We start from the raw sequence: 13,439 nt of genomic DNA, 5'->3' as shown, positions 1-13,439 counted from the left end.
GTCAATTATAAACAAATGAATTAAGAATCAAGCTAGGAACATTTTTTTTTACCTTTTGTTATGATTTGGGTAATCTACTGTAAGTTTCTCAAATAGTTTTTACTCTTCCAAATTCATTTTTTCTATGAACTTGAGATTAATTAGTTGATAAACTAATCACAAATTTTTATTGCATATGCTTATATGCCTCTCTCTCTCAGGTTGATTTGACTAAACATAATTCATGGAGGTGATGGTTTCTCATATTCTTCTCCGACAAACCAATAAGTGGCATCTATGTCTTCGAATATTATTCAAATCCTATAAATATCTACTATCGTGTTATTAATTTTTTCTGTGTGCTTTGTTTGGATTGTAAAAAATTCCCTGAACAATTATGTATTATTCTTCTTCATTAATAAATCTTCAGGTCTTATGGATAGTGGACAAATGATGAGAGTGTTAGTTGGGTGCCAACATAGTTGGGATGCTTCTAATTCTTACTGATGTTCATTTTGTAAGTCCAGTTATTTTTTATCAAAATTGACCAAAAAGGAGAGTAGAGAAACTTTTTCTTTATGGTTACATTTTGTTTTGTTGGTACTTGGTAGTCAAGGAAATTTATTGGAAGAGTAAATCCAGCTTTGAGTGAATTACACTGAACAATTATCAAATTCAGTACTAAGAGGAAAATGAGCATTTGATGAGAAATTAAAACCAAATGACTATGGTCGAATTTTGCTAAGCAAGTTGCCCAATGGATTGATCAATCTAACTATCATTGTTATCATTACAGGTCATTGCCTGAAGCAACGACTAGTATAATTAAATAAGTTAAATCCATAGCTAAAACAAGTGAAACCTCAAAAAAAAAAACTTAACACTAATTATTTTTTCAATGTGTTCAATACAGACCTAAAATAATAAGGAAAAAATACACTACTACAAAAAAAAAACTTTTATGGATCACCCTTTTAGGTCATGCGTCCTAAAAGCGTCTATGGAGAGTTAAGTGTGCAGCCTAAAACTCTCCTTTTTATGTGTGGCATATAGACTAGACTAAGCTTAAGTGAAACGCGAGTTTTCCTAAGTCTGGTTTATTTTTTAAGATCTAGTCCAGTACAATGTGTGGCCTAAAATGTCTACTTGCATTTAGTAAAGAAGGTCGAAAACCCTCATTTGCATCTTCTTCATTTTTGCATTTTGCTCTGCTAGTCGCCTCTCACAAACCACTTTCATCATTCTTTGATATTTGAATGTATTTTTGAGTATTGAAACTTGATTTCTTAGTGATTTGGTGTTATTTATTAATTATTATGAAATTTAATTTTTTTTTCGTTTAAATCTTAAATTTTGAGTGAGATTTATAAAAGAAAGGATTTTGCAATTTTTCAAACTCTATAAATCGAATTAAAGTATTTTTTTAGTGTAGATTTGCATCTACATTGTCCGGAAGTAGTTTATTTTAATTTTGTTTCTTGGGTTGAATTTTTTGGTAATTTATTGTAATTAAATAATAGTAGCTAAAAAGTTTGTGTTTTTTGAGTTAGAATGAACTTTTTTATATAATATTTTAAATCATATTTTTAGATACAATTAAGAACATTAACCCTTGTGAATAATAATACTATTGAAGAGTCAATGGAGCTTCAAAAGAAACCCATTTCATAAGACTAACAAAATGGTCAACCATTTGAAAAGTTTAAGTACCCCATTTCATACATTTTCATTAAGATTAGTTGAGTTGTGTCTAACTTGGCAACAAACAACTAGTAGTAGTCAAAATTTTCCACCACACAATAATTGATCTTTTATTATAAACTTATTCGCTAGTTAGCTGATGTAGTCGTTCGATCTTATACACATTCTATTGGCTAAATCAAAATAGCATATATATGTTTTTCATAGTATTAAAAAATAAGAACAAAAGAGGCACCCGCAAAAAAATACTTCGATATTTAAGTCAGCCAATTCCTCATTCTCTCAATTCATAATCTCTCAAGTGATAATCAATCGAAAGTCCAATGTCCTCTAAATAAGTCTCTCATCTACTATCTATAGAAAAAGTAATGGAAAAGAGGGTTAGAACGATTGGTCTATGAATCAAACTTCATTTTCCATTTTTCTCGCGTCTTTCTCTTCTTGTCTTGAACTCAATATTCATCACTATGATTATTCAGTCTGAGCTTAGAGCTTATTATCCGGCCTGATCTGATTGAGCTTAGAGCTCATCATTCAATTCATTCAATCTGAGCTTAGAGCTCAGATGATAGCATTTGGATATACAAGTATTGAAAAATCCATGATTACTAATTAAATTGATTGTAAAACACATGAATATATGTATATATAGAGGCTGCTATACTAATATTTGATTGACTAGCTGCCTAACATTATAGCCGCCTAAGGAAAACAACATAATCACTTTAAATTCTTGATAAAGAAAGGGAAAAGAAAATATGTAAATGTAAACCATCACTTTGAGACTGACTCGTACAACCAGCTCTAGTAATTATTGGTTGGTTTAAAAGAAAAGCCATGATTTTATTGGGTTGGACTTGGAAAATCCGTCCTGTCCCATGTTGCTGTTTCATTTTCTGGTCCTTCACTATAAAAGAGAGCCACGTGTCCTCTATGCTAATCAACCCAAGTCTCATTTTGAAAAGATAGAATTGAAATTTTGGATATTGAATTTCACTTTAAGAATTTTCTATTTTGAAGATATTTTTGGGATGAGTAGAGTGAATAGGATGAAATTAAATAAGTTTATAATGTGGAATTATAATATAACTATGTAATGCGTACATTATTTAGGTGGGTTTTGAAAAGTGTGACAGTCAGATTCTTGTGATCCGCTGAGGGAAAGATCGGGTAAAAAGCTGTGCAATCACACATTGCCTGGGGAAGGTTAAGTGTGAGGATTTTAAGACTGTGTAGGTATGGGACTACACAGTTGAAGAGAGCTTAAATTGATCGATGAGTACTACCTATGCCAATAAGATACATCTTCTTTTCAGTAGTCCATCACTTGAGAACTCCAAAGTTAGCGTATTTGACCTAGAGTAGTCTCATGATGGGTGACCTCCTGAGAAGTTTGCCCAATAAGTGTGCGAGTGAGGACAAAGCACGTTGGAAAGACTCGTGTTGGTTTGTAGGGCCAGTCGTCATTCTAGGAAATAGTCACAGTGACGTGGGGCGTTACAGTCTTCATCTGTAAGTTAATGATTTTACTTGGCAAATTTCAGATTTTTTTGGTAAAGGCATATACTATAATATTAAAATATTTAGAATAAAATAGTAATTTGCTAAATAGCATATTTAGTAATATGTAATATTAAAATGGTAGTTAGGCTATTTTACTACAAAATTAAAAATATGGACATAAATAATTACAAAAATCAGCAACAAAATTTTATTTACAAAATACATGGTCACGTCATCATAAAATATCGAATTTCAAAAATAATATACTTGAATTTGACACATTTCCGAAATCCAGAATTTCCCATTTTTCTGGGTTTTTAAAAGTAACATAATAGAGATAAGTTATCAAATGGTTACTTTTTAAAAAATATATATATTTTTAGAACATATTATTTCATAATAATTTTGGCAAATTTAATAGTTTTACTTGACAAATTTCAGATTTTTTTAAAAAAATTATTCTTTTTTTATGAAAGCTCAACAAAAACCTAACCATAGCACACAAAAACCCAACTGAACAGAAACAAAAACAGAAAATCAAAGCACCTAATCAAAGCAAAACAAAACTACAAAGTGAAACACCCAACAAACAATAACAAAATCAATGAATCAAACCACCTAGTTACAGCAAAACAAATTACAAAGGCACACACCCAATAAAACAAAAACCAAATCAAAGAATCAAACCACCCAATTAAAGCAAAACAAAATGACAAAGGGACACACCCAAGGGAAAGAATCAAGACATACAATCCACAAAAGAAATAGCAGCAATTTTTTATTCTCAAGTTAAGTTCACTTATTACTAATGAATTGTTTATAATTGGTATTTCAATAATTGTGGGACCAAAATCACTGAAGTGTAGATTGAGATATATTGGTAAGAAAATTAGATCACAATAGATGGATATATTAGTAACCCCATTCTAATAAACTAAACAAACAAGATTAATTCCACTTACAAAAAGAATTGTTGTGCTAAATAAAATGGATGCATATAATATAAAATAATAACAAAAATCACCTACAAAATTTTATTTACAAAAATACATTGCCACATCATAAAAAAAATATTGGATTTCAAAAATAATATACCTAAATTGGAAACATTCCCGAAATCGTGAATTTCCCATTTTTTGGGTTTTCAAAGGTAACATTTTGGTTACTTATAATGGAGATAAGCTACCAATTGATTACTTTTTCACAAAAAAAGTTTATTTTTAAATCATATTATTCCATATAGATTTTGGTTATCTCCAAAATTTATTTGTTGAAACTTTTTTATCTTAAAATATTGATTAGTTTTTTTAGGTTTGTTGACGCGGTTCTTCGGCAACAGGTAATTATACGAATAAATAGGATGGATTAGTGCAAATTAGTGAGCCGTAATATGAAAATAACTATAGATGATCACTCCTTTCTTTTTAGGTGGTTCAAAAGTTAAAATTCCTCTAGTCCATCAGGCGATATTATTGATATCTATTGACTATTTCTTACAGAGTGTTTATTTACAAAAATATGACAACCCCTTGCAATGCCCAGGGCCTTGGCATTTATAGGAAGATGATACCTGGGTTGGCAATGGGGTCATCTCGTGATCTCTTTACCCTTAACGTCATCTCTGTGACACTGATGATTAATTCCTAAAACCTGACAGTGAAGTGTGGTATAATCAATAGGTAAGGAGGAATAATGGGCCGCATGGCCCAAACCAGGCGTGGGATGTCTGAATACGCACATTTATACTGCGTGTCCGAGAATTGAGGAATGGAATAGACACATGATGTCTGATATATGCACGTTTATATTGTGTGGTTGTCTTTACAAGGATTCGGGTGTCAAATCTCTGCCGCATCACGAGCTTGATGTAGCGCCAGCTCGTGATATCCATACCGCTGACCCGCTGCCTTCGAGTAAACTGTTAACTCTCTAATCAGCTCGGGCTGGACAGACGGAAGCCCGTAACAACAGCTCCGGGTGGACGATTTACACGTGGCAGATCGAATTATGCCATTTTCCAACTCGCCAATAGTGCGCGGATATTTAGGGCGTACAAGGTTATATTACAGTGTCCTATTATTTAAGATATTTTTATGTTACCTTCAAATTTGTTTTAGGAAATAATGAGATACAATAAAGTATAATAAATTAATATATAGTTTATCATCAAAAGTTACTTTTAGTATACTATATGGTAATATTTTTTAATGAAAAATTTTAATTCATTTTTAATCATTAATGTAATTTACATGTAAATAATTTAATGACTAATGTAAAAATCCCTAAAAATAATAGTGATTAAGAAAATTTACATATAGTCAATAAATATTTTAAAATGTTACGCTTTAGTCACTTTTTACAATATAAATTATATTTGTTACCATTTTAGTATTTTCATAGGTCAAATGATGTTAACTTATCCTAGGGTGGCAGCATCTAATTAGAGTAAAAATAATTTATTTATTATATATTTTAAAGGTTGTTAAAAATATACTTTAAAAGTATGGATATTTGTAGCAAAAATATCAAAGTTATTATGTTTGTAACACTTAAATTCTTAGCTTATTTTTTGTGGTGAAAGTACATTTTATCTATGTTTTGATGCAGTTTGGACTGCCGTTTGTTCCCACCGTTAAGTACGTCTGCGACACGTAGACGAAAGTACCTAATTAAACGAATATTAGCAGTGAAAGTACCCAATTTAAAATATATTTGCGACAAAAGTACACAAGTTATAGTCAAATTTGGCTCTACGTAGGGAGACTTAATGACAAAATAAATAGTTGCACCAAACTATACCAAAACTTGAACAAAATGTGCGTTTGACGCCAAAAAAATAAGTTGGGTACATAAGTGCTACAAACGTAATAATTTGGATATTTTTACCACAAATATCTATTAAAAATATAACTAGTTTAAAATTAATCAAAAATATATAAAAAAAACCTAAAATATAATTTCTAATATATGTATATAAATCTCTAAAATCTAAAGAGAAATCATATCTAAACAGTCCTTAAAACAAAATTAAAGCAAAGCCATAATTTTATGAGAATTGCTAAAGAGTATTACTAGTGTTCAACACCATAAGTAGGTGGCATATAACTATTAGTGCAATCTAATATTAGGTATCACTTATTTGAATTTAATAAGTATTATAAAATATCGCTAACTAATCATAGAGTACCACCTCATATAATGTTGGGCATCATAAGATATCTTATAGCAACACTCTAGTTTTATTGGGTTGGACTTGGAAAATTCGTCCTATCCCATGTTGCTGTCTCGTTTTGCTGGTCCTTCAGACTAAAAGAGAGACACGTCTCCTCTATGCTAATCAATCCAAGTCTCATTTTGAAAAGATAGAATTGAAATTTTGGATATTGAATTTCACTTTATTTTGAAGATTCTTTTTGGAATTATAATATAACAAAGTCGCATGGGACAAAGGAAGAATTAGAATAATAAAAAAAAGATTTAAAGGGATTAAATTTTATTTATACTATTTTTGTATGATATATTTTTATAGTGTTGGATATCAGTGGTGTTCTTTAGCAATTTTCTATTTTTTGTAGTAATGATAAAATGTGCACCCAAATATTATACTATTTTTTTAAAATATCGAGTATCAATTTTGATAAATATAATTGATTAAGCTTAACTAATTTGCAATTAGTTAGATTAAACTATGTCATGATATTTAGGTGTATATTGTGAAAGCAGAAATTATTGCATTTTTTTTAGAAAGGAAAGTCTTATATAGGCCGTTTGTAGTAATTAATTCTTCCTAAAAAAAATTCTGAAGAGCTGAGGGAATGAATGCATCTCACTCCACCACTGTGAGGAACTCCTCAGCAAAGTGAGGTCTTCATTTGTAAATTAATGATTTTACTTAACAAATTTCAGATTTTTTTTTGGTAAAGGATATATGCATAATATTAAAATATTTAGAATAAAATAGTAATTTGTTAAAGAACATATTTAATAACATGTAATATTAAAAATGTATTAAAAAGATAATTAGGCTATTTTACTACAAAATTAAAAATACAGATATTTATTTATTTTTCACACCATAAAAAGTCATTTTACATCAAACTTCTATTCTAATAAACTAAACAAACAAGATTAATTCTCCACTTACAAAAAGAACTGTTGTGGTAAAAAAAATGGATCTTTACAATTATATGCATATGACATAAATAATTACAAAAATCATCACCAAGACATACAATCCACCAAGAGAAATAGCAGCATTTTTTTAGTCTCAAGCTAAGTGCACTTATTACTAATGAATTGTTTATAATTGGTATTTCAAAAATTGTGGGACCAAAATCACTGAAGTGTAGATTGGGGTATATTGGTAAGAAAATTATATCACAATAGATGGATATATTAGTAACCCCATTCTAATAAACTAAAAAAACAAGATTAATTCCACTTACAAAAAGAACTGTTGTGGTAAAGAAAATGGATATTGGATATTTACAATTATATGCATATAATATAAAATAATTACAAAAATCACCTACAAACTTTTATTTACAAAATACATTGTCACGTCATCAAAAAATATTAGATTTCAAAAATAATATACCTGAATTGGAAACATTCCCAACATCCCGAATTTCCCTTTTTTTTCTTTTTCAAAAGTAACATTTTGGTTACTTATAATGGAGATAAGTTACCAATTGGTTACTTTTTCACAAAAAAAATTATTTTTAGAGTATATTATTTCATATAGATTTTGGTTATCTCCAAAATTTATTTATTGAAACTTTTTTATCTTAAATATTGATTAGTTTTTTTAGGGTATATTATATAGTGTCCTATTATTTAAGATATTTTTAAGTTGTCATCAAACTTGTTTTAGGAAATAATGAGATACAATAAAGTATAACAAATTAATATATAGCTTATTATCAAAAGTTACTTTTAATATACTATATAGTAACTTTTTTTAATGAAAAGTTTTAATTCATTTTTTAGTCACTAATATAATTTACATGTAAATAATAGTGTTTCTTTTATTAATTAAACAAAAAAGAAACTTAGAAGTTACTTTTGAATTGTAATAAAAAATACACATTTTGGTTTTATTATTAATTTTTATTTAACCAAATTAAAAAAACAACTACATAGTTACTTTTTAAATACAACACATTTGGTTTTTTTTTATATAAACAAAGCGAAATAAACTTTTTAGTTAACCAAATATAAAATAAACTAAAAGGTTACTTTTTATTTTTGTTCATCTTCTCCAGCGACGGCAAAAAAAATATGTTTCTCACATATCAAAATGATCAACTTGAAGAGTAGGTCGCAATGGTACCACTGCTGAGCCCAAACGACTGGCGGTGTGGCTGGAAATTTTTTTTAAAGCTACATAGAAGAGAGAGAATTAGTATCACAAGTCCATTATCATCAATTAAAAATATAATAAAAAAATTGATGTATATAATTTAATTTGTTATCACTGCTCAAAAAATAAAATAAAATAAATAAGGTTAAATGTTTGTATTTCAAAAAATGGTATACAAAAACAAAAACAAAACAATATAAAAAATGGCATATATGTAAATATAATAAATTACGTCATTTTTGTAAATAAAATCTAAAAAACAGCACCATATGTAAATTTTCTAAAGAAAAACTAAACAAAAAGTTTGTCGTGGAGATTAAAAAAAACAAAATCATATCATTGAGCATTATATGAACAAAAAAAAAACATTTTTAAAAAGCAGTGAGCATTCTATGAACAATAAATAAAAATCATTGAGTAGTAATGAACAATATACAAAAATATCTCAATTTTCATTAAGGAAAAAAAAATAATCAAAATACATACTATTACACTAAAACAATCCTAAAACTTATAGAACCTAACATGCAATAAAAATACTATGGAAACAACTTCAATAATACTTCAAAACAAAAGGTAAAGAACAAAAATCGACTAAGATAACAAAATCATGTACAATAGATTGAAAACAAATAAAAGGGTTATTTTTTTTACAAAGAAAACATGTAAAAATCACAACTTGACAATAATTTTTTTTAGAGAAACTAAACAAACAAAAAAATGTAAAATTTATGGGAAAACAAAAAGGTCTCATCTTTAATCAATAAATATACAAAAAATTAAGGAAAAAAAAACACTGCTTCACCATTGGAGACTCCGACACTTAATCATCATCGACTCCAAAATTTGAAATGAAGCCTCCTCCACCATCTTGACACTTTTCAATGAACGGTCGCGAAACCTCCTCCAATATGCGGTGACTTCACCCTATCACCCACCATTTTAGGCGATTGTGTGGATCGCGCATCATCAGCACTCCGAGTAGACACCATTGGCAAGGGAGATGGTGATGGAGAAGACTTTAGCTAATGAGGAGACTTTAGCTACCAAATTTGCAACTAACATCTGCAACTATTCTTGTGGCATTGACTCTTTTAATGGGTCATTGGTAATTGTTGTTGGCTATCCTCTCTAAACAACTCATAAGCTTCATTAAAAGATATAGGGAGAACAGTTCTATTTGTTGAGGTGTCAGCTATAATTCTTGTTTGATCATTCAATATGTTAGAGAAATATATTTATTCCAATTAAAAAATGAAACCAAATATTATAAGGGGCAGGATGATAAAATAAGTGTTACAACTCAATTGCAAAAAAATACAAATAAATAGAAAAAGATGATGGTATATAGAAAGAAAGATACAACTCAAGAACAAAATAGTACAAGTAAATAAAGACAATAAAAATGAAATAAGAACAAAGAAGAAAGATGGGAACTCTTACACTCACACAATTTTAAGTGTAGAGTAATAGGGACTACAACAAAAAGGATTTTTACAGGTGGAACTATTACCGGCGGAGAAAGTCCGCCGGTAATAATACTACCTTTACCGGCGGAAAACGAAGTCCGCCGGTATTAATCCGTTTTTTATTTTTATTTTTTTAAATTATTTAATTATTACCGGCGGGAAATCTATTATTACCGGCGGACAAACCGCCGGTAATAATCAAAATTTATTACCGCGGCAAAATTGCCGCCGAATTAATATTTCGATTATTACCGGCAGGCTCCGCCGGTAATAATAATTAAATATAACCGTTATATATTATTTCCGGCGGACCTCCGCCGGCAATAATAATCTATACATTTCTGCAACCCGATTCCCCTCCCCCATTTTTTTTTTCTTCCGATTCTCTCCGCCGAGTGCTCTCTCCCGTAGTGTTTTCCGGCGTTCCAGAAGCTATTCCGGTGGCCAGCAACTGCAATAGCGAAGGGGGTACGTCTATATATTGTTCTGTTATAGTTTTATATAAAGAAAATGATTATGTTATTGTTTATATAAAAAAAAACTCCATTTTCTTTTATTGTTTTTTTTTTAGCCATTCGGATTCCTCTCTGCCCATCTCAGTGGACTTTGTTCTTCCTAAATTTTTTCCGGCATTCGGCGATTCCGGTGACCGGCAGTTAATGTTAGTAATGTTATTGTTATATTAGTAATATATGTTATTTTATAATAATATTGTTAGTTTATTAGGTTAATATGTTAGTAATATTGTTAATGTAAATCTATACAAAAAATGATTATATAGTAGTATATGTTATTTTATAATAATATTTTGTTTGATAGATTAATAATATATTGTTTTTTTTTTTATTGTTAAGTTTTGTTAGAATATTAAAATATTGTTAGATATTATTAATGGATAATGTTTTATTATTGTTAAATTGTTATTATATTGTTAGAATGTTATAATGTATTTTTGTTATAGTTTAGTTAAAATTATTTTAATATTGTGAAGTTTAGATTTTAATAAATTTGTTATTAATTATTAAAAAAATAGTTTAATGGTAGAGAAATAAAATATTGATAAATAATATAATAAATATTAAATTATAGAAAAAAGTTATTTTAATAACTTAGATAGTAATTGATATGAGAATAATAAAAATTAAATAATTAAAAATTTATTTATTAAAAAGTAATTATTAAATAATATATATAAACAATTATTAAGTAATTATATAAAAGAGTAGTTATAGGATTAATTAAATAAAAATAATTTCAATTAATTACATATTAATTATTAAGTTTTTAAAATAGTTATAATTAAATATGTTAAATAAATAAATAAATAATTTATTAATTAATTAAGTAATTAATTAATTAATTTATTATTAATTAAATAATTAGGAAAGATTTAAATTAATAATATGATAAATAAATAATTAAATGAATATTAAATAAATAAATAATTAAGTATTAAATAAATAAATAATTAAGTATTAATTAAATAATTAATTTTTTAGTAGAGGAAAAATTAGATAATAGATAACTAATTAAATAAATAAATAATTAATTAATTAAGTATAAATTAAATAATTAGTAAACATTAGATAATAATAATTTATTTAAATAAAGTAAAAATTAGATAATAATTAACTAATTAATTAAATAATAAGTAAACATTTAAATTAATAATATGATTAATAAATTGATAAATAAATAAATAAAGAATTAAGTATTAATTAAATAATTAATTTTTTAGTAAAGGAAAAATTAGATAATAGATAACTAATTAATTAAATAAATAATTAATTAATTAAGTATAAATTAAATAATTAATTAAATAATTAGTAAACATTAGATAATAATAATTTATTTAAATAAAGGAAAAATTATATAATAATTAACTAATTAATTAAATAATAAGTAAACATTTAAATTAATAATATGATAAATAATTAAATAAATATATAAACAATTAAGTATTAATTAAATAATTAATTTTTTAGTAAAGGAAAAATTAGATGATAGATAACTAATTAATTAAATAAATATATAATTAATTAATTAATTAATTAACTATTAATTAAATAATTAATTTTTTAGTAAAGGAAAAATTAGATAATAAATAACTAATTAATTAAATAATTAATTATTTAGTAATTAAATAAATAAATAAATAATTTTAGGATAAATTAGATAAAATAGCATAAAATTATTAAATGTGTTATAATATAATATAAAATTATTAAATGTTTTATAATATAATATAACAATTATATTATAAAAACATTATAAAGTAGCATAAAACTATTAAATGTTTTATAATATAATATAACAATTATAATTGTTTATATTATAAAACATTTTAAAGTAGTTTAAAACTATTAAATGTTTATAATATGATATAACATTTATATTATAAATCATTTTAAAATATAAGACTATTCACATATCGTAAACTTATATACTTTTATAACACTTTAGATGGCGATCGACAAGACTTGCACGACGTTGAGAAATCGTGCTTGTCGAGAATATTGGAACGGTCTACAAGCTTTTTTGACGATGGCGTCGGAATATAAGGATTCCTCTGGTAGAATTAGGTGTCCGTGTGTTAGATGCATAAATAATAGGCTTGAAACTTTACCTATGGTTAAAGCACACGTATTCGATTGGGGTTTTCATCGAGGTTACGAGAAGTGGATATATCACGGTGAAGCGGAAGCAGATGTTGCCAATGTGGTAGACGCCAACGATGATGATGTTGATGAGATGATTCCAATGGTCGAAGACTTCCTTCTACCTACAACCAAAGAAGTAGAAAATAATCCTGCGGCGGGACAATTTTATGACGATCTGTTTGAAGAGATTGAGGCTGAGTTATATCCTGGTTGTAATTGGATATCTTCTCTTAACTTTTTAGCAAAATTATTTCATTTGAAAGTTAGAGGCAAGATTCCCAATAAAATCTTCGATGAATTACTGAAATTACTAAAGCTTGCATTTCCGAAGGGAAATAAAATTCCATCAACGTACTACGAGGCTAAAAAAAGATTACAGAAATTAGGGTTAGGGTACGAGTCAATTCATGTATGTGAACATGATTGTTGTTTGTTTTACAAAGAGCATTCAACTAAAGAGACTTGTCCAATTTGCGGAAGTAGTAGATGGATTTCTCCTGAAAAAATTGATGGAAAAAAGGTACCACATAAGGTGATGTGTTACTTTCCATTAACTCCTCGATTAAAAAGACTGTACAGTTCAAGACTTACAGCAAAGCAAATGTTATGGCACTATACTGGGAAATCAAAAGACGATGGGATAATGAGACACCCAGTGGATGGGTTAGCGTGGAAGGATTTCGATGCCAAACATACTGATTTTGCTAGTGAACCTCGGAATGTTCGTTTAGGTTTAGCTGCAGATGGTTTCAATCCGTTTGGCAA

This window comes from Humulus lupulus, chromosome 2, assembly GCF_963169125.1.
Source record: "Humulus lupulus chromosome 2, drHumLupu1.1, whole genome shotgun sequence".
Lineage (NCBI taxonomy): Eukaryota > Viridiplantae > Streptophyta > Magnoliopsida > Rosales > Cannabaceae > Humulus > Humulus lupulus.
The sequence above is the reverse complement of the archived record's forward strand: the minus strand, read 5'-3'. Positions refer to the sequence as shown.